This window comes from Ostrinia furnacalis, unplaced genomic scaffold (genome assembly GCF_004193835.3).
Source record: "Ostrinia furnacalis isolate ACB-3 unplaced genomic scaffold, ASM419383v2 OfSCF0534, whole genome shotgun sequence".
Taxonomy (NCBI): Eukaryota; Metazoa; Arthropoda; class Insecta; order Lepidoptera; family Crambidae; genus Ostrinia; species Ostrinia furnacalis.
This window is the reverse complement of record NW_021130773.1, coordinates 207,397-227,664: the sequence shown is the minus strand read 5'-3', so window position 1 is coordinate 227,664 and position 20,268 is coordinate 207,397. Positions and strand designations below refer to the sequence as shown.

General features: G+C 37.4%; 1 non-coding gene across 1 annotated transcript; it reads right to left on the bottom strand.

Moving 5' to 3' along the window:
• Positions 1–396: 396 nt before the first annotated feature.
• Positions 397–468, bottom strand: TRNAE-CUC (transfer RNA glutamic acid (anticodon CUC)). Its single transcript has one exon. It is a non-coding gene; the product is annotated as a tRNA-Glu (tRNA).
• Between the last annotated feature and the right edge of the window lie 19,800 nt (positions 469–20,268).

Below are 20,268 nucleotides of genomic sequence, written 5' to 3'. Positions count from 1 at the left end.
CAAAATTAAAAATTCATAATGAAGCCTGAAAAAATGCACAATAAATCACTTTTGACCAAAGTATGGCGACAGCTTGACCCCGGGACAAATCGACCCCTGTGACAACTTGACTCCTGCGACAACTCGACCCCTTTGACAACTCGATTAAATTACTTTTCACTACTACCTACTTCAAACGGTATCACGACTGCTCGAGCGTTAAGAAAACTCGACCCTTGTGACATGTCGATCTCTATTACAACTCGACACCTATGACAACTCATCACTCACACAAATGCAAAGTTCCGGCTCCGCTTACACCTCGCCACTGTAATGACTACAAGTGTTTCGGAAAGATTTAGAAATTAGGTAAAACAGCCCATTTCTTCGTCGAGTTGGACCAAGAAATGGACCGGCTTCCGGTACCGGGAATCGAACCCGAGCCTCCTGGGTGAGAGCCAGGTATCCTAGCCACTAGACCATACCGGAGTTGACAGGATCGGTGAAATTTAGTGTGCTATTCTGAAATTATCGATTTCGTGAGGACTAAGCTGTTCCTAGATAATTCAGATAATTATTTCTACACTACTCGCAAAGTTGACCGAGTATGGTCAACAAACTTTTCCCAAAATATCACATCACATCCAAACCTAACGTTACCCAAATTTTCGTTTCCCAAAACAACGTATCGCAAGTTTTCCGTTAGCAAACCTTTTTTTTAGCAAATAATTGTTTGGTCTTTCTTTTCCCAAACAAGTGATCCTAAATGTTGAATTTCCCAAATTTTTTTGAAAATTAAAGACTAGCGCTCGCCGGCCGCTGCCGCGCCATGTTCACTTCTCTCGCATTATGTATTAATTAAAGGCTATTCAGTACTCAAGTAAGTACTCAAGCAAGTGCTTAAGACCTAAATCAATGTCATCTCAAACTCAAGACTATTAATCAAGGAGCACTAAGCGCAAACGTGAGTAACTCGAAAATTTACGTTGTTCGGAAACTCAATTAAATTGAAGTGTGTGGCACTTTCTGTAGTTGCCCTGTCCCCTTTATTAACGAGTTGTAACTCTATTCCGAGTTTGTCCCTTTGAAATGGGACACTAGTGCTGTTCTGACAGGAAAGGTTTAATTTTGTCGATAGAAGTTGCGATTGTTCTTTGCACTTGCTGTTCGACTAGGTACATACAAATAAAATTCACGTAACTACCTTTGAAGGAAGGCTCGTCGAGAAACGATGAACTAAACTAATGTAGGTTCAGGTAGGTAGGTAAAGGCTAAGTAGGCATACAGAATCTATGTTTTTCTGTGTAGTGACAAAAGTAACAGAGTGTCATTTTGGTTTTGTTTGACGTTGTGATATAAAGAAAGACTTTATTCAGTTTTTGAACAGAAAAAAAAATGGTTTGGAAGGTCGATTATTGCGTTTCTCCAACGTTAGTTTAGTACCAAGATTATGGAGAACTTCAAAAGACTTAAATGACAATATCTTCTCCAACTACCCTTTGTCTCAGACCCTGAGTAGGTAAGTGACATCTTCATCGATATGTCCAGCTTTTGCCAGCATTGTCACATCACTAGTTGATGGCGTCTGATTTGAAGGGTTATTCGGAATACTAAGTTGTGCTAACGATGTTACAGGAAATGTTGACCCAGACTATTTGAGTAGGTTGTTCTGTTGGTCCACCGATACGGATTATGCTGACCTTCGGATTTTCTGTGCATGACAACGCTGAGTAATGTGGATTTAGCAAAAACATACCAGATTTGCATTTGACGTTTGATTTGGGACACTATTCTAGTGAAATAGAGATCATTATAAATAGTGAAAACTTTCAGAAGCATCGCTGGATGAAAACAGCGTGAGAAAAATGCTTTTTAGTGCTCCTTGAAGTGCCGCCTACGTTTAAGGACTCTTTAAAATTAGACGTTTTGGCTCAAAACGTACGTCAAAACGTCTTATTTCATAGAGCTCTACTGGCTCTACTCGTAATAGTTGACTGTCACTTTTTTGTGACAACCAAACATCTCGAGGTTTTTATTTCTACAAAGGCCGACTGCAAGATATTGATAAAACTTGTACACTGTACGAAAGTATGTATATTATGTCTTATTTCTATTATTTTAGTGAATATTGTACATAGGTACGTATGTGCGATAGTGCGATGACAATTTAATTGAATATTTTTGTGAATTAGTAATAATTATAATTGCACAAAAAAGTTTTTTGCCAATTTATACCTATTGGATTATTAGAACAGGTTTTTTTTATTATACCTTTTTGTCCTAGTTGTTCTTAACTCTCTTTATAAAGAAAGTCTTCCAATCTCGCTCGCTTTTTCTGGTATATTCGAAGTATTTTGAAATGCCATTTCTTTTCGCAAACGTAGTGAATTTCCACAAATCACGTATGTCATGATAATTCCCGACTACCCTACAGCTAATGCATAAAATATTCGGCGTGTTCCGGCGAATACTCTTCGCAGTGTGTTCTAATATCGGATCCCCTACGGTTTTCAAATACATACGCTGGGAGAGTAACTGGTACAGTCAGCTGGATAAATCCTCGAATTAATGGTACTCCAATTTCAGTTAAAACAGATTTTTTTTTGCTTGGCAAAAGCCTGTTTAAGGTAGTTTAATATCAATCTAACAAATTTTCAGTTCTTTTTGAAAGTGTGAAGTATAAATTTGAGTCAATCCCTTTCAAGTGATTAGTGACATACCTAGTGAGACATTTTTCAAGGTATAAGGTAATGCAAAAATCTCGAAAATTTCTCGGCCGTTTACGCAACTGGAAAGTATGTGGAGAAACATTACAAACAAATAAATGTACTTACTTATTTATTTAGGATAAATTATGTAGTACAGATTTAATACAAGTATTAATTAGTTCAATCTCGACTTAAACATCTGGAGAAAGTGTATTTTTTCTTTAGTAAAATTGTCCAGAGTTTTTGATCACTAACCAAAAGAGAAAATATCAGTTTTCGCTTCATGTAACTGTACACTCTCTTTTATATTATTTAGCTTATGTAAGTAGCGAATGTGGAACATTTTCCAGAACATTTCCACATAATTATATTTACATAACCAATGCATGTAATGCTAGAGAGTTTTACCAAGGTTTTTTTTTAGTATTTCAGAGTAAGTTATGTGTATATGTACATTCTTGAGATAATGTTATTCCGTGTGTTAGAAGAAAAAGTATGATTTTCATAAATAAATAATTACTGATATTGATTCCTTGATAGAATAATCATATACTTTAGTTGTTTAGTATCTGTGATTTTATTCTGAGAGCGGCGCAGGACCGGTCTTTGTGAAACTCCTTGGGGGGGCCTTTGTCCAGCAGTGGACGTTATTCGGCTGAAACGAACGAACGAACGAAATTTTAAAAGACGAGTAACTTTCCCCGTGATTTTTGATAAACTCATCATTTTGAAGTCAAAAATAACTTTTGATTCGATTGTAATTGACAATTTCATTAAATTTTGATCCCTCGATGTAATTGTAAAAGGCGTCGATTAATTACGTCTTAAAATTTGTTTAATTTGTTTGACTTCCCTTTTGATTAAATTACTTTGGGACGGCAATTCGGAGTTAAACGGTGCAGGAATTTATGATGTTTTGATGGCTAGGCTTGGTGGTTTATGGATTGATATATGCCAGGCTTTTCATTTATGAACTGCAATGCAAGACATCCACCGCCAACATTGGTTTAATTTAAAATACAGTCCATTTTGAAGAAACGGCTTTTCATTTATGAACTGCAAGACATCCACCGCCAACATTGTATGTATGAATATTGTGCAGCGCCCCTAGCTACTTTCAAGAAATAAAATCTTCATAGAATTTTTTGACGTATTCGCTAGCGAGCACACCTAACGTAAACTCATGGTAAGCCCACAGATGTAACATTTTTCACTTTTTTTCCTGCTCGTAGGTACCCATAATGTGTTTCCATTTTCAAAAACAATATCTCCCAAAGCTAAAAGTCTCTTTTCTTTTACACACCCTCGTTTGTCTGGATAAAAACAATTCCCAAAAATATGTCTTCAAGCGACAATGTCCCTGGAGCTCTATTTTCTTGTTAGCTAGAAGGCATTGTTCAAAGGAAACGTAGAAATCCTCCATTTTCCTTAACTTCGTTTGAAGACATAAAAACGATGAAAGGTGATTACGTATCTTCCTACAACCTGACCAGCCCACGACGCATCTGGTGCTGTGGTACAAGTGGTAAGGGAATTCCCAAATAGGTACAAACTTTTTAATAAGTCAGGTTTAGGGAAAAGACGCACAGAAAATCGTCTGATGGTAAGCAAGTCACCGCCACCCATTGACATTCCTAAAGCCAAAGGAGTGATTTAAATTCACTGGCTTATTCGCTATTAGAGTACCTACAATAATATAAGACCGTCATTGTGGAAAACCTTGGGGGAGGCCTTTGTCCATTAGTGAACGTCATTTGGCAGAAACGAACGAATTATAGGACTGCATCCCTTTTTCCCGTGGATGTCGGTCGTTATAGGCGACGTACATATATATAAAGGTAAAAAATAAAGTCTCCCTAATTCGTCTGACCAGGCTTGGGAGTGTAATCGAAATCTTAAATTTCTGTCTGGCAAATTAGAGAAGGAAGGCTCCTGCAGTAGATACTAAATTATGATTATAAATCTAAGTGAAGCCGGATCATCGATTTAAGAAGATTTTTAGCTATGATTGCATAAATGGGAATTCAAATTTAGATAAAAATAAATTCTTGCTCATCTTCTGCAAACGCCACCGCTCATAACACAGCTCCAGCAAATTCCCAATCCCGCTTTGGATTCGGGACACGCATGTTCACGCGAGTTTTGAGAGAACGTTTACTAAGAGAACGTGACCTGCCGAGTGGCTGAGTTTAACCTTGTTTATCGGACTTCCGACAGCCTCTGTCTTAGTCCCGATTTCCACCAAGACGGAGCGGAGAAGAGCGAAGAAGTACCGGGTCGTCAAATTTTTCGGCGGAGCTGTGTGGAGCGGAGAGAAGTGATAAAGATAAAATCTGATTGGTTATTAATATCTACTTCTCTGCTTCGCTCCACTCTGCTCCGCCTTAGTGGAAACAGGCCTTAGTCCACGATCGAGAAAGTGCGGAGTTTTATTTCATAACTAGCTGACCCGGCGAACTTTGTTCCGCCTTAATGGCAATAAATAACGGGATAAAAAGTATCCTATGTCCTTCTCCTGGCTCTAAACTACCTCTCTGACAATTTTCAGCTAAATCGGTTCAGCCGTTCTTGAGTTATAAGCGAAGTAACTAACACGACTTTCTTTTATATATATAGACTAGCTGACCCGGCGAACTTTGTTCCGCCTTAATGGCAATAAATAAGCAGCCTTTTTTTTAAATTTCGAACGGGATAAAAAGTATCCTATGTCCTTCTCCTGGCTCTAAACTACCTCCCTGACAATTTTCAGCTAAATCGGTTTAGCCGTTCTTGAGTTATAAGTGGAGTAACTAACACGACTTTCTTTTATATAATATATATATAGATTTTGACACCTTAAATCAATGTACATATTATTATGTATAGTTTATCGGATTTCCGACAGTCTTGTCTAAGCCCACGTTCGCGAAAGAGCGGAGCTTGGTGCGGAACTCAAGACTGCTTGGAGCGAAACTCAAGACTGAACTCATTTTGAGATCATGCAAAGATATCCAGATACTAGTTTAAGGTTTTCACTAGATATTTTCGATTTTAGACAATTTATTCATAATACTCGTATGTTTCCTATTTGTCGTTATGTCCCATCCCAAAAGGGCCATTTTAAAATAAGTTAGTAAGTAAAGCCCTTCACTTCAGACTAAGTTTTATCACGTGATTGCATTTTTATGAGTAAATATTAGGCATACGACATACATTTGTCTCTCTGAAGTTTTTTACTTTCTAATATTTTATCGAAAATTTCGAATGTAACCGGCATAAGAGTTTCGATTAGCCCAAAACTTACTTGATTGGAGTACCTAATCAATGCCAAAAGAAACCCTATGAGTTGTGTTTCTTGAAAACAAACAAATGTTGACGTCAAACGCTCTGCTTAACGGTGAGTTTCGTTTGTGAATGAACATTGAACACTCACGTAGAATAGAAAGTAAGAAGATACATTTCCAGGAAAACTTTGTCACATGTTAGCAGAAACTTTACTTTGTTTTTCTTTTATCGGCCATTTCCACGGCGAATGGGTCATTTGTCTGGAATAACAAAAGTACGGCTTTTGAAGGAAAAAAAAGAAAGTGTGAATGAAATACTGAATGGTGTATTTGTCTCTGTAATCTCGTTTGGGATGGGAACTTTCAGCCGGAAAGTCCTTGCTTGGGTATTTGGAGTATTTGAAGTAATTTTTTCACAAATTGAGACAGTGTTTGTTAAAATTACGACCACCTATACCTACGAATGGAGTATCTACTAAGAAAGATACGATTCGTTTCTTTTATTTTAAAAGTTTTAACTGCATCTACCTACCTACATCTTTCAGGATACAATACTCGTAATAATTGTCTTTAATAAACTTAAACAAGAAATTTTAGATACTTAGGTAGGTACCTTCTATTCATAGAAACTATTAATTTACCAGAAAACGCAAGTATTTTTAATCAGGTCATTTACTTGTCTACTACAGAAGCACTACCTTTTCTCCTGTCTAATATACCAAACGGGACTATTCCCACCTCTCGTTCCCACCACTGCAACTCCTGTGTACCCAGGATCTACAGCTTGACCGCCATAAAAACCCAACCAATTAAGGTCAAGTTTGTCCCGGGGGAATGTTAAGCTGTCATTGGACCCGCAACGAAATTAATCAGAAGAACATAGGAGGAGTTCGAAATTAAGGTTCGACTTCCCTCCATTGCAAAGCGGATGACAGGTGACAAACAAAGGTTTAAAACCATCAGTAAAGACAATAAATATCAATTAAGGGGGCCTATCTTATGAGCAATTAGCAACTACCTGCCAATTATATTTTTCACAATAAAGTAGTCTAATATACCAGGGGCAATTTAATGGAAAACTAATACTAATAAGGCGCTGGATGCAGGCCGCTACGCAACCGGGTGATGTGAAAGTCATTGGGGGAGGCCTATGTCAGCAGTGGACGTCCTATGACTCAATTGATGATATTGATGAAATAGAAAACCACCCGACCAATTGCTAAACGTATTTAATTTTATATTCAAAACATGTAATTTTATCCTTAGGTCATGAGTCAGCCATTTCATTTTATTTTTCCCTCCCTTATTCCTCCATTTATGTTCTTTGTGAAGTTATAATTAATCATTTTGGGTACAAGTAAAGGGTACTGATAAAGAGTTGACAGTTTCAGATATTTGTTCTGGAATGTTGGGCGTTAAAATGTAAAAGCAATTTGGGATAATCAACTATAAAATACAGCTGTTTTTGAGCAAACAAATGAACTGTTTTTGAGAAAAAATAAATGGAGGTTCCATTTATTTACTCGATTGAAAATAAATAAATGGACTTTACAAAATGTTTTTTTTTGTTAGGAATTAATTGATGTTAAAAATGTTATTTGGTTCAAAATGATTAAATTAAGGAATAATATTAAAGAGCTCCCATTAGTTATACTAATTAAGAGTACCTACGTAATCTTTTAATGATTTTTAAATTAAAGAGTAGCTACTGTTACGTAAGTATTATAATGTTATTTAGTCGTAGTGTAGCAGAGGTTTATGATAATTTATTTATTCCTAACTTATTTTATGAAACTTTAACGTACGATTTTTTCAAAACAATGCTGGTTTATATGTATATCTGTAGTGAACCTGAAACCGGGCGATGTGGAAATCATTGTTGGAGAGATGATGATGAACTTAAAACTGGTACAACAAATGCTACTCGTAGTTTTAAAGTAAAATGTTGAAAACAAACTTAGACAATACTCTTTCATAAGACTTACAAAATTGAAACAATACATCTAGCGCAAACCTCATAATTCCATAACAAAAGAGCGCAGGCAGCAGACACTTCTATGCACTACTAGACGGGGTAAGTTATTGCTACAGAATAGAATGAATTATTATAAGTATTTAAATTATTTGTGGAGAGACTTACGATGGTCGAAGTAGAGGAAATAATCGGTTTTATGAAGCATTTTAAGGCATCGGGACTATCCCCACCTCTCGTTCCCACCACTGCAACTCCTGTGTAGCCAGGATCTACACCGCCACAAAAACCCAACCAATGAAGGTCAAGTTTGTCCCGGGGGAAAGTTAAACTGACATTGGACCCGCAACGAAAGGTTCGCATTTTAAGGCATGTGTGCATTTTTTACGTGACTTGAAGCTATTTCAGTATTTTTTGGCATTTAACCACCACCGACTTCGGATGGGAACAGTTGCGTGCTCTGGGGAGGTGTATTTCTTGTGGTAGGCTTTGTCGTTTTCCCAGGTTCGGGAGGAACACGAGTAACGGAGCACCGAGGTTATTTAGTAGTACCTCTGTCTAACTCAAGACCCCACTTGGTAGGTGCAAATTTAAAGCATTTTTTACACCAAGAAAGAAAAAAGGTAACCACCGCACGCCCGCAATTTTTTTCTGAATGGCATGTCTAATAGAATACTTAGAAGTATATGGAAGGCAGCGGGTGAATGCGCCGCCCTACAGTTTACGCTGTGAGTGTAAGCTCCGAGCTCTTTAGAAGCACGTTAAGATACGGTGCGTTTACAGGAACGTAGAAAACGTGGTTGAGGGATGTTTAGTGATAGAATATCAATAAAAAAATCTATTATTATAGATATTACCCTATTATTACAGAATACTCTAATTGCTTTGATATGATCATAGCTGGAAGTACCAGGGTGCGGGCAGCGTAGGACTAGATGTTGTGGAAATGCTTGTGGGAGCCGTTTTCAGCAGCGGACATCATTTGGCTGAAACGGACGACCGATAAATGGCTTGCGATTCGATGTTAATGGATTGTCATTGATGGTATGTCAAAGAAGACCTGATTATACGATCTCTTTACCCACAACGGAGAAGCTGTTGACCTACACTTAATAGAAAGTTATGATCAGGTCGAAAATGGAAGCAAGGTTGCCCAGGGGACCTTACTTTCAACTGCTAAAACACAACAATGCTGTTGACATTGTTGGTATGGCGACAGACTTAGATAGGTACCATGGTGGTAGCTAGACAGACGGACTTAGGACAAGCTCCATAACAAATCAAACTGACTGAGAAACGATCCCGGTATCTCTGAGTCTAAGATATCTATCCAAAAACCGCTCACTCTCAAGACTATGGCCTCTCCCAAGCCTTAGTAGCCAAGTGTTGACCCCGATAAGTGGATATTGTGTTATAACAGTCCATTCTTGCCCTGATGGGCCAAATTAATACTTGACCCCAAATTTTAGCTGGACCGCGATTATTTCAGCTGAACAGCACTATTTTGATAAGGTGCCATTTAGGGTTTCTGATTTCTCGAACAATTTTTTTTCTCGAGGCCAAAGTCTCGAGTTTTCTCGGGTCTCGAGTCTTTTAATGAAAACTGCTGAAATCGGTTGAAATTTAATAAAAACACAGGTTTTTTTAAACTAATATACCTACCTACTTTTATGCACACCAATCAATATTAGAATTTAGTACCACTTATTTTGGTAAGGAAATAAACAAAAACTAAAATCTTCTTCCATAATTAATTTTTACTAATTATCATAGCAAAAGTCATAAAGTCGTGTGTTCTATAAGGATAAATAACAATAAAAATCTGGAGCTACAATTGAATCACTTGTTTTCCAAAAAACACAAGTACAAATAGCAAACTTACGATAAATAGTTTTTTTTAAGAACAAAAAAACTTTGAATAAATTTTTAAACTTACAGATAACGACTTGAATAAACTTTACGAGGAGGCACGAGTACCTAACCTAACGTCTGTTAGGTGAGGTGACTGTCTAGCTAACATATTTTTCAGTCTTTAAATCAGTCAGATTAAACATACATAATAAATATGGCATACTCATTGGTGAACATTTTTACTTAGTTTCGACTGAGATCATTACTTCTTCTTACATCAAATCAGTGTGCCTACCATGAGTTTACGTTCGGTGTGCTCGCTAGCGACTGCGTAAAAAAATGACATTTAAATGTATGACATATTGTGCAGCGCCCCTAGCGGCTACTTTCAAGAAATAAAATCTTCATAGAATTTTTTGACGTATTCGCTAGCGAGCTCACCTAACGTAAACTCATGGTAGGCACACAGTTAAAAAAGGAAAGACTAGGCCAGTCTAAAAGCAACGTTGACCTATTAAATAATTAAAAACTTACTTTTGTCTAAGAAAATAGGCTTTCAAGAATATTAAAGCTTCAAAATCGAAACTCGAGAATTCTCGAGCTCCAGTAATTTTTTCTCGTCTCGAATGAAGCCAAATTTCTCGAGTTTTCTCGAGTTCGAGAAAGCTCGAGCAGAAACCCTAGTGCCATTGTTGATGTGTAACTTCTAGTTAGAAGTTGCAGTTTCGTTTCACCGTGTGTTCTGGGCCTAAGGGTTCGGCCAAACCAACGCGTGCAGCCTTCGTACGCAATGGCGATGGCGATCAGATGTCGTGTATGAATTTGTAGCGATGACACACCAACGTGTCCTGTCATTGGTCGTGGCGATCAAAGCACGTGCAGTGATCGCCATCGCTGTCGCCATCGCCGACGCGATCTGCACGCGTTGGTTTGGCTGAAGCTTAAGAATTGTCACAGCGCAGAATAAACTAAACTAAACTAAACGCAAACGTGGTCGCCCCAAGCAAACTTGGCGGCGCACTGTAGCAGACGAGGCGAAGAAAATCGGCAAGACCTGGAGCGAGATCAAGCGCGAAGCTCAAGACCGAACGCGATGGAAGACTTTGTGGACGCCCTCTGCCCCATCTAGGGGACATAGGACCTCAAGTCAAGTAAGTCAAGAATAAACTATCTCAGGCGGGACATGAACCCTCTTTCAATAACCGAGTGACTGCTCTATCCACTGGGCTATGGAGTCTTATAGAGACACTGCTAAATCTGTCGAAAATTTCAACTAGATAGTGTGTTAACGAAATTGCTACTTACGATGTGCCAATGTATGAAATTGCTACTTACCTTTCGTTGGTATTGCAGCCACCATTGGTTCAAGTTAAAATCAAGTTTAACAGAAACTAGGACAATCACTGTCAAACTTTATACTATTATTTTCTATTCTAGATCTAAACAGTGTCAAGGGCACTATTGAATATGATTACACAGTTAAACTGACTTATAGTGTAGTTCAAACTAGCCTTGTCCTAGTTTACTGTTACAAACAATGTAGAATAGTACATAGTACTTAGTTTAGTACATCAATGGGGCTTAAAAGTATAGACTAGGAATGTTATGGATATGTAATATGTGTAAGGAATAATATTATACCGATTTCGGTTACGGTTACGGATATTTTTTTATTTCGGATATCCGAAAGTTTCGGTTACGGTTACGGATATCTGTGCTTTAGAATGCAATTTGCAATAGTTGTCCAACACGGTTAGGACAGTAGGATAATTTATGACGATCTGTGACAAACTAAATTTCACGCGGGTGAAGCAGCGGGCAAAAGCTAGTAAAATAATTTTACATTATCCTTCCTACAAAGTTTATTTCATATTATTTCTTTTTGGTGAAATTTTGTTTTTCTGAGTATGAAATTAAAGTAAAAAAATAAATGAAATGTGTTGTAACTAAAATAATGCCGAACCTATGGGAATTATTTATTTCTGTTCTATTTATTCTTCTCAATTATGATAATTTATATACCAAACCACTGAACAAGAATAATCAAAGCATGTAGCACAATCCCATTGACAAAGACGTCACAAAAATTACGCTTTCAAACGAGAACCCAAAAACAACATCGGCGAGTGACTACGGAAATATTTATTAGAGGAAAATGAGCGGAAAATTTGTAGGAAATTACGGGATTAACGAACCGGTAGAGGGCAGGATTATTTTGAGGGTATGTCGCAAAAAGGTACACTTCAAATAAAATTGCGGAACGAATAAAATAGAGCTATAAAACGTTAAAATTGTAGGAGAATGAGGGTCCAATTACTAGTCTATCTGCCGACACGCAAAATATTTGGATAGGGACAACTTCGGTACCTCTAGCATGAACAACGTTCATCTTCGTATCGTTTGCTTACTTATTCGACAAAATTCGATACTCAACCTTCGAATTAAACGATAAACGGATCGTGTTGTTAGTAGCTCCAAAGATTTAGGTATTTACCTTCATAAGATGGGTTTTTGAATAAGATTTAAAATAGGATTTCGCCGGAATTCCTAAAAATATATTCGTATACCCAAAGGTTATTCAATAAATCGTCTATTTTTGGATTTTCGCAATTCAGAAGGGTCGGGTATCACGGGAACATGGTATGACATATCGTGCGCTGTTCTTGTAAGATTTCTTAAATGGACCCTTTGGAGAAAAACTGCTTAAACCATAAAACAGTAATGAATTTTGGGATTAGAGAAATATTTGACTTCGGAGAAAGACTAACGTTTTTAATAAGACAAATTGCGGGGTGAAATAGACGATGAAAAGTATGGCGATTCGCCCGTTTTCATAAACATTACTATGAGGTCTCATAGTAGTCATAGTCTCATTCAACGCTGTGCTGCTTCACATAAACAAGCATCGTTTGTGAATGTAAGAGGTAGAAAACTCTTAAATAATACTTTACCTTTTAAATGACCTTTAGTGACAGACACGCGAGTAAAGCCATGGCCAGAAGGTAATATTATATAACATAGATAACAAAATAAAGCAGAAGCTCATAAAGAAGAAGTGAAAATGTTTTTCTGACATAATTTCGTGAACTTCTAGTTACTGAAATTTCAGTCATTTCTCTCAAGTGATCAAAACTTCGTACTTATATTAAAATTTATAGCAGCGACATTCAGAGTACATTCGAAAGACTTCATTATCAACGTTTTCCAAACAACAGTTAACTGTTAAGTGATCTTGTTCAAGTTCCGAAATTTAAATACAAACAGCAATGAAATAAGATCCTTAATTTTCCTGTTCCTTACTTTTCCAATCAGTATTGTGTAACTTTGTAAAGTGTTCGGAGAAATGCTTGTTGTAGATACGAAATTTCTTTTTGATACAGCCTTTGATGTTTTACATTTCGATATTTAAATTGGATTTTTACAGTCAAGGATTTATTTGTCAGGCTTTAATTACTTTAAGCCTTTTCGGAATATAAGTATTATTTATTTTCTAATATAATATTTACGTAAAATATGAATATAAATGTTTCTGCGGGAATCGAAGCCGCAACCTCTAAAACTCATAAAAATCATTTATTTTGGCAAATAGGCTTCTAAAAAGCATTTTTAGAAAGATAGAAAGAAAGATACATTTATTACAATGGACATAACACAAATACAGGCAATTACATAGACATGACAGTGGCACATAATAAAGGAAGAAAAAAATAAAAACAAGAGTAAAATTTTACACGTCTCAGTATTAACCCTACCACTGCTTCGGGACAATAAAAGGGCCAGTGCTGAAAAGAAGCTGTGCAAGAAACTCAGTCTACTATTGTCAGACTTCTTTTCAAAGGTTTACAGTAGTAGTGCAGTAGGTACGAGAATTACCAGGCTATGTCCAGATCGTCAGAATAGAAAACATTTTCATACCAAAAGCTTTCAAAAATAAATATACAAAGCTCTGCTGCCACACTGAAACGAAACGTTGAGAATTTTAAATGAAAGTTTGCTAAAAAGCATCAAACAAAACCGAGGGCTAATTAAAACAGAATGCTTTGTGCAGCCATGCGAATGTTGGGACGTCATTTACTTCGTCTACGGTCATACTTAATTACAGAAATACAAAGAGAGACAACGTCGTTAAATTAAGTGCCTTTACTTAGCAACTTTAGTAAGTTAGCTTAAGTAAAAAATCTTTGCTGACGTGGTAGGTCCCTATAGTGAATACTTTACTTTTTGTGACCACTTATGTACCGGATTATTCCTACCTCTCTTTCCTACCGCTGCAACTCCTGTGTAGCCAGGATCTATAGCTTGACCGCCAATAAAAACCCAACCAGTGAAGGTCAATTTTGTACTACTTATGTACCTGGAATAACTCAAATAAAGAAATTTGATTTGATTTGATTTGTTAAATAATACATTCGTAGAAGTCATTAATCCTTTGTCTCCTGTGATCCAATTTGCGTTAGAGATTTTGTTTATTTGTGTGCAGACGACGGCATATCGAAGTTCGAAGTATAGTTGTAGCAATTCACGAAGGCGAGTGAGGTTTATATGTGTGGTGGCTCGCTACTGTTCGTTTTTCAAAAGTTTTGACAGACATTACACTATCGTTATGTGCATGTATACGTACACACACAAGTAAAGCTCACTCGCCTTCGTGAGTTGCAAGAACTAAAAGGGTGTAAAGACTGGATTATTAAGTATGTAGCTGTAATAATAATCCCACCAAAAACATTCTGTAAAAAACTAGCCAAGTCTCGATGGACCTGCTTGTTTATCTCTAAAAAGTAATGAAATCTAGACAAAGTCGTGCCAAGTCTATGGTTCCTTACTGCGATTTCTTTATTATTATAGTTAATGTTGTGTGACTTGGCCGTTGAACAATCTTTATTAAGATAATCATACATTATAAATACGCAGCTTTACTTTTGATTTTGTCTGATGTGCTGTCCACTGGACATACTGGCCTCAGGTTTCTTTGGCTCTTAAAATACTTATCTTAAAGAAGAACATAATTAACGTTTCAACAAAAAGAAGTCCACTGCTGGATAAAGGCCTCCCCTAAGAATTTCCACAACGATCAGTCCTGCCCGCATCCAGGTGTTTCCCGCGACCTTCACTAGATCGTCTGTCCATTTATGTAACATACTAACATACTAGACTAACATACGCATTTGTATGTAAAACTTCTCTGTCGAAGTGTAACACAATTAAGGGGTCTGGTAGCCTCTGAAACGTCGGTATACGACACCCTCATGCCAAACTCCTGAAGGTCTTTATGAAGGTCGACGGATATTCAGTGAGTTCAACAAACGAATTTAAATTTACATTGTGGCTTACGTCTAACCACTCGACACTCTGGGTCCTAATTTGTTTTTCCCATTTTAAAGCGTGTAAGTATAATTATACGTTAGACATTTTTATGTGTAATATTTATTAGCTAGAAACAAGGCGTGTAAGTTAGATAATTTTATGGAAAATACTGGCTAGAAACAACGCTGGCTTACAGAAAAATATACACCTATAAATGTCGACTTCGCTTGATCATTGGATCAGAGAAGTTGCCTGGCAAGCAAAAGGTCAAGGGTTCAGCTCCCGCTTGAGGCACGGGACTGTTCCCACCTCTCTTACCAACCGCTGCAACTCCTGTGTATCCAGTATCTACAGCTTGATCGCCAATAAAAACCCAACCGATGAAGGTCAAGTTTGTCTTGGTTTGGCAGCTCTTGGCCTGTATCTTACCTGATGGTAAGTAATGATCAGGCCGAAGGTAGAAGCGAGCTTCACCCGGAATCAAAAGGAACTGGCTATCTTACCTCTAACTGCCGGAACACAACAATGCTGTTAACGTTGTTGTTATGGCGACAGACTTAGGTAAGATGGTGGTAGCTAGTCAGGCGGACTTAAAACAACCCTACCACCAACCAAACTAAACAGAAAAATCTGCCCCCACTGGAAATCAAACCCGGGACCTCTGCGTCTGAAGCACGTGGTCTTACCAATAGACCACAGAGGCGGTTAAAAAATCGAACTGCCTAAGGCGGGAATTGAACCCACGAATTTTATAAATTACTTGCTTTGAGTTTAAAATGGTACATTCTATTGGTTAGCTCACACATTGTAAGTACTAGTTAGCCCGGTTTATTTAGCGAGCACCGTCCAACTTAGTAAAGAGTTTGTGCAAACACACGGTACCATGCAATGTGGTTATCTAGTTTGATTACACACTACGTTCACTAGTTTGTTTGTCAGAAAACTAACGGTATATTTGTTTAAGGTATTTGTTTTTCCGAGCCTATATTTCTAGATTAGTTTTACTGATTGCAATTTTTGGATAGCAAAATACTACACTATTCAGATTTGATCAATATTGAGCTGCTACTATGTTTATATTTGTAGAGATAGTGTTTTGTTTATGACGAAACACTGGCCAGTTTTAACAGTCATTATGTTTCTTAGAATGAGGGTTTTCGCGATTGAAAAATCCGCCAGATGGCAATACGTAGACGCGAGGTCCAAATGCTGCATTGCTGATTGGTGGATTTTGACATATCTGTCAATGTCATGTCAAAAATAACCAATCATGCATTATTTGGACCTCGCGTCTACGTATTGCCATCTTGCGGATTTTTCAATCGCTAAAACCCTAATTAAAAAAGAAACATATTATATGTATATGTCGCCGTAAAATTGTGAATTCTGTCAGATTATAATCTGACGTAGTTAAATTACAATCTAACCTAACCTAACCCACTGTTAGTTTACAATCTAACGNCTGCAATTCACCATTTTTATCGCAGCACGTTACTCTTCAATAGTGACATTTGGAATATGTCATTGGTGGCGCTGCAACTAGTTTTTATAAACTGAGTGAACCACTGGTCTACTTACATTGCTAGAGGGGATTGCCTGTCAGTTCCACTCCTGTTATTTCTGCTCTCTGTGCCTAAGGCGGGAATTGAACCCACGAATTTTATAAATTACTTGCTTTGAGTTTAAAATGGTACATTCTATTGGTTAGCTCACACATTGTAAGTACTACCTAGTTAGCCCAGTTTATTTAGCGAGCACCGTCCAACTTAGTAAAGAGTTTGTGCAAACACACGGTACCATGCAATGTGGTTATCTAGTTTGATTACACACTACGTTCACTAGTTTGTTTGTCAGAAAACTAACGGTATATTTGTTTAAGGTATTTGTTTTTCCGAGCCTATATTTCTAGATTAGTTTTACTGATTGCAGTTTTTGGATAGCAAAATACTACACTATTCAGATTTGATCAATATTGAGCTGCTACTATGTTTATATTTGTAGAGATAGTGTTTTGTTTATGACGAAACACTGGCCAGTTTTAACAGTCATTATGTTTCTTAGAATTAAAAAGAAACATATACACAGAAAAGTTAAGAATTCATTTGTTTTTTAAATCTGCTAAAAAGAACAAATGTTTTTTTATGTTTAAAATACACTAGTCACACAGGCCAGTTAGTATTGCGAATACAGACAGCTCTTTTGGCTCCTTGAGTTGAAAAGAAAAAAGAAGTAAAGAAAGAGAATTTATTACGATGGAACCTAACAAAAAGGCAAACAAATAACACACACACAGGTGGCACAAGTAAAACAAGGAAGGAAACACAATAAAACCTGTCAAGAGCGAGTCGGGTTTGGGCAATGGTTTTGCCTATCAACTTTCGCTTCTAGGTCAAAAGAAATTCCTAAATTCCCTTGCGAGTGTTGACAGACAGATAGACGACGGAGTGTTCCTATTTACCTAGACCCATTTCAGTTGTCTTTTTTTCTTTACGAAATCCTAACAAAAGAAAATTTCATTACGCTAAGAATGTCTGAAATAAACAATATGAAAGTACAGTAGGTACCTACCTAATTTTAATATTTTTTACAGAATTAAAGTATAATTCTGCAGTTTACAAGTAATAAATTAACTAAAAAGGTGCCAAATGCCCGTTTTCACCATCAATCCCTAATTTTTAAGTGACCCTTTTCATAGAAAACGAAATTCCTGTTATGTGTTACTATACTCACATAAAAATTGGGGATTGATGGTAAAAACGGGGCATAAAATCCTCTAATCTCTAAAGTAATCACAATTTTTATAAATTTAAACATACAAGGAGGTAAAGTGCTTCCTTCAGTTTTCATACAAGGCTCTTAAATTATCTAAAAAGGTGTACAATCCAGACCTCGCCCTCCAGTGGCACTCCGTCCCTCATTACCGGAGGATGTCTGGCTCCTTGAACACAGCCCTCGTTATTTTTGGGAGGAAACACTACATTATCAAAGGAAAAACAATTTGGAGATACGGTTACAAACAAGGTATGTAGGTAGGTACTAGGTGAGCAAGGTAGAGTGGAAACGTTCTGACCATGAGTTTACGTTAGGTGTGCTCGCTAGCAACTGCGAAAAGAACATAATGATTATACACTCGACATCAAATAAATCGCACCTCCCGCGACAAGCATTTTCAAACGTATGCATCCCCACTTCCCACCAATATTGGCACCATTTAAAAGCCTAGTTCTAACCTTCATTTCATTAAAGGAAAGGTTTTTACCCCAAAAATGTGTCTTTAGAAGGATCCAGAGTCACTTCTTCAAAAAATAGGTACTTACGGTTGAGCCTACTTTTATGGCTATAAAACTATTAAGTTGGGATTAATCGCTATCCATCTGTTAAAGAGGACACGTGAGATCCTTATTTGATTTTATAACCATAAAAATTGGTCTAATTGATCCCATAGGTGGGCCCAAAGTGAGGTACATATTTTTTCAATTCACATTTATGGTATATGTTAATCATTTATTAAGAAATTAAATGTGTTTTTCTTTAAGGATATTTATTGGGCTTTCAAATAACACCAATATTGTTGGGACACCATGATAGTGTCAGAAGAAAATCGTTAAAGTTCGCGTCGCGGAAGGTGCGGTTTATTTGATGTTGAGTATATTAATGTACTAGCTTTTGCCCGCGGCTTCACCCGCGTGGAATTTAGTTTGTCACAAATCGTCAATTATAGCCTATATGTTAATCTGGGTTATAAACAATAATACTGTAAAGTTTCAACAAAATCCGTTCAGTAGTTTTTGCGTGAAAGAGTAACAAACATCCAGACATCCACACAAACTTTCGCATTTATAATATTAGTAGGATATTAGTAGGATGACAAATTGTACACCTAGTGGCCACTTTCAAGTCTTTCACGTAAACAGACTGCTTTGGTGTTCTCTTCCTAGGATATATTGAAAAGTAGATCGGTTCTTTGTCTTATAATTAGACTAGAACAGTGGTTCTTAACCTTTAAGTCACGAGGGACCATTTACCAAATTTCTGTCTTGTCAGGGACCACTTTTTTTTTCTTCTAAATCCTACGAAAGGGGAGGTCGATTTCTCGCCCACTGTGCGCCGTTTATGTTGTGTTGACTTGACTCATTACGTCACGTCTCTTGTTTATTACGATGTCTTCGTGGACCACTTGGAATGCCTCCAGGGACCACCAGTGGTCCGCGGACCACCGGTTAAGAACCACTGGACTAGAAGAACTTTTTCTTAGTTATAATAATTTAATTGAAACTCAAGTTGAAAAAAGTAATTGTCCAATTTAACTAGATACCGGTGCAAGCTAAATGAACCAGATGGCCATCTTTTCACTCCTGTTGTACCTATTTTTATTTTTTTTTACATGCGTATCTAAGCACAAGGAAGATCGACCACCTCATAAAGGTAGCAGGAAGGCGCTGGATGCAGGTCGCTATACCAACCGGCCAATATGGAAATCAAAGTCAAAGTCAAAGTCAACATTTCTTTATTTGTTTAGACTAATAAATAGTTCTTACAAATCGTCATTTTGCTCTTAAGGAGCCTCTACATGTCTCATAATCTTTTTACCCTACCAGCGCTTCGAGACCAACATTTGGCAAGTGCTGAGAAGAAGCGCCGCAACAAACTCAGTCACCACTGTCTGCCGGTTATTGGGCGAGGTCTATGTTCAGCTATGTCCGTCCTATGGCTGAATTAATGATGATAATGATTAGCGGCTCTTATACACAGTGTGACACTAGGATCATAACATAACCCAAAAGTAAAGAAGTTTTGTTTATCACAAAGATTCATGCTGACTCAACACTTTCAAGCGTCAAGTTCAATTTACTAGAACAACAAAACATCGGCACCTTGAAATAGTATCGCGTTCCTCGCTGAACTTATTAAAACGATCGATTTCTTTAAATAATTGATATGCTAGCCGTGGCAACACGTGGTGAGGCCTCATTGGCTAAAGTTTTGCTGTTACCTAACGATGCTAACTTAAGGTTGACCGCACATTCAACCTGGAAAGGGATGTAGCCGCAACCGCGCCTGGAAAGGGATGTAGCAACTCGAGGCGGTTAGTATTCTTTGTATGAAACTCTACACTGCAACGCACACTTATCCGCAAGATAAAGTAAGCGCCTCGCCTCGCAATTGAGTGCGCGCGTAAGGCGAAGACAGC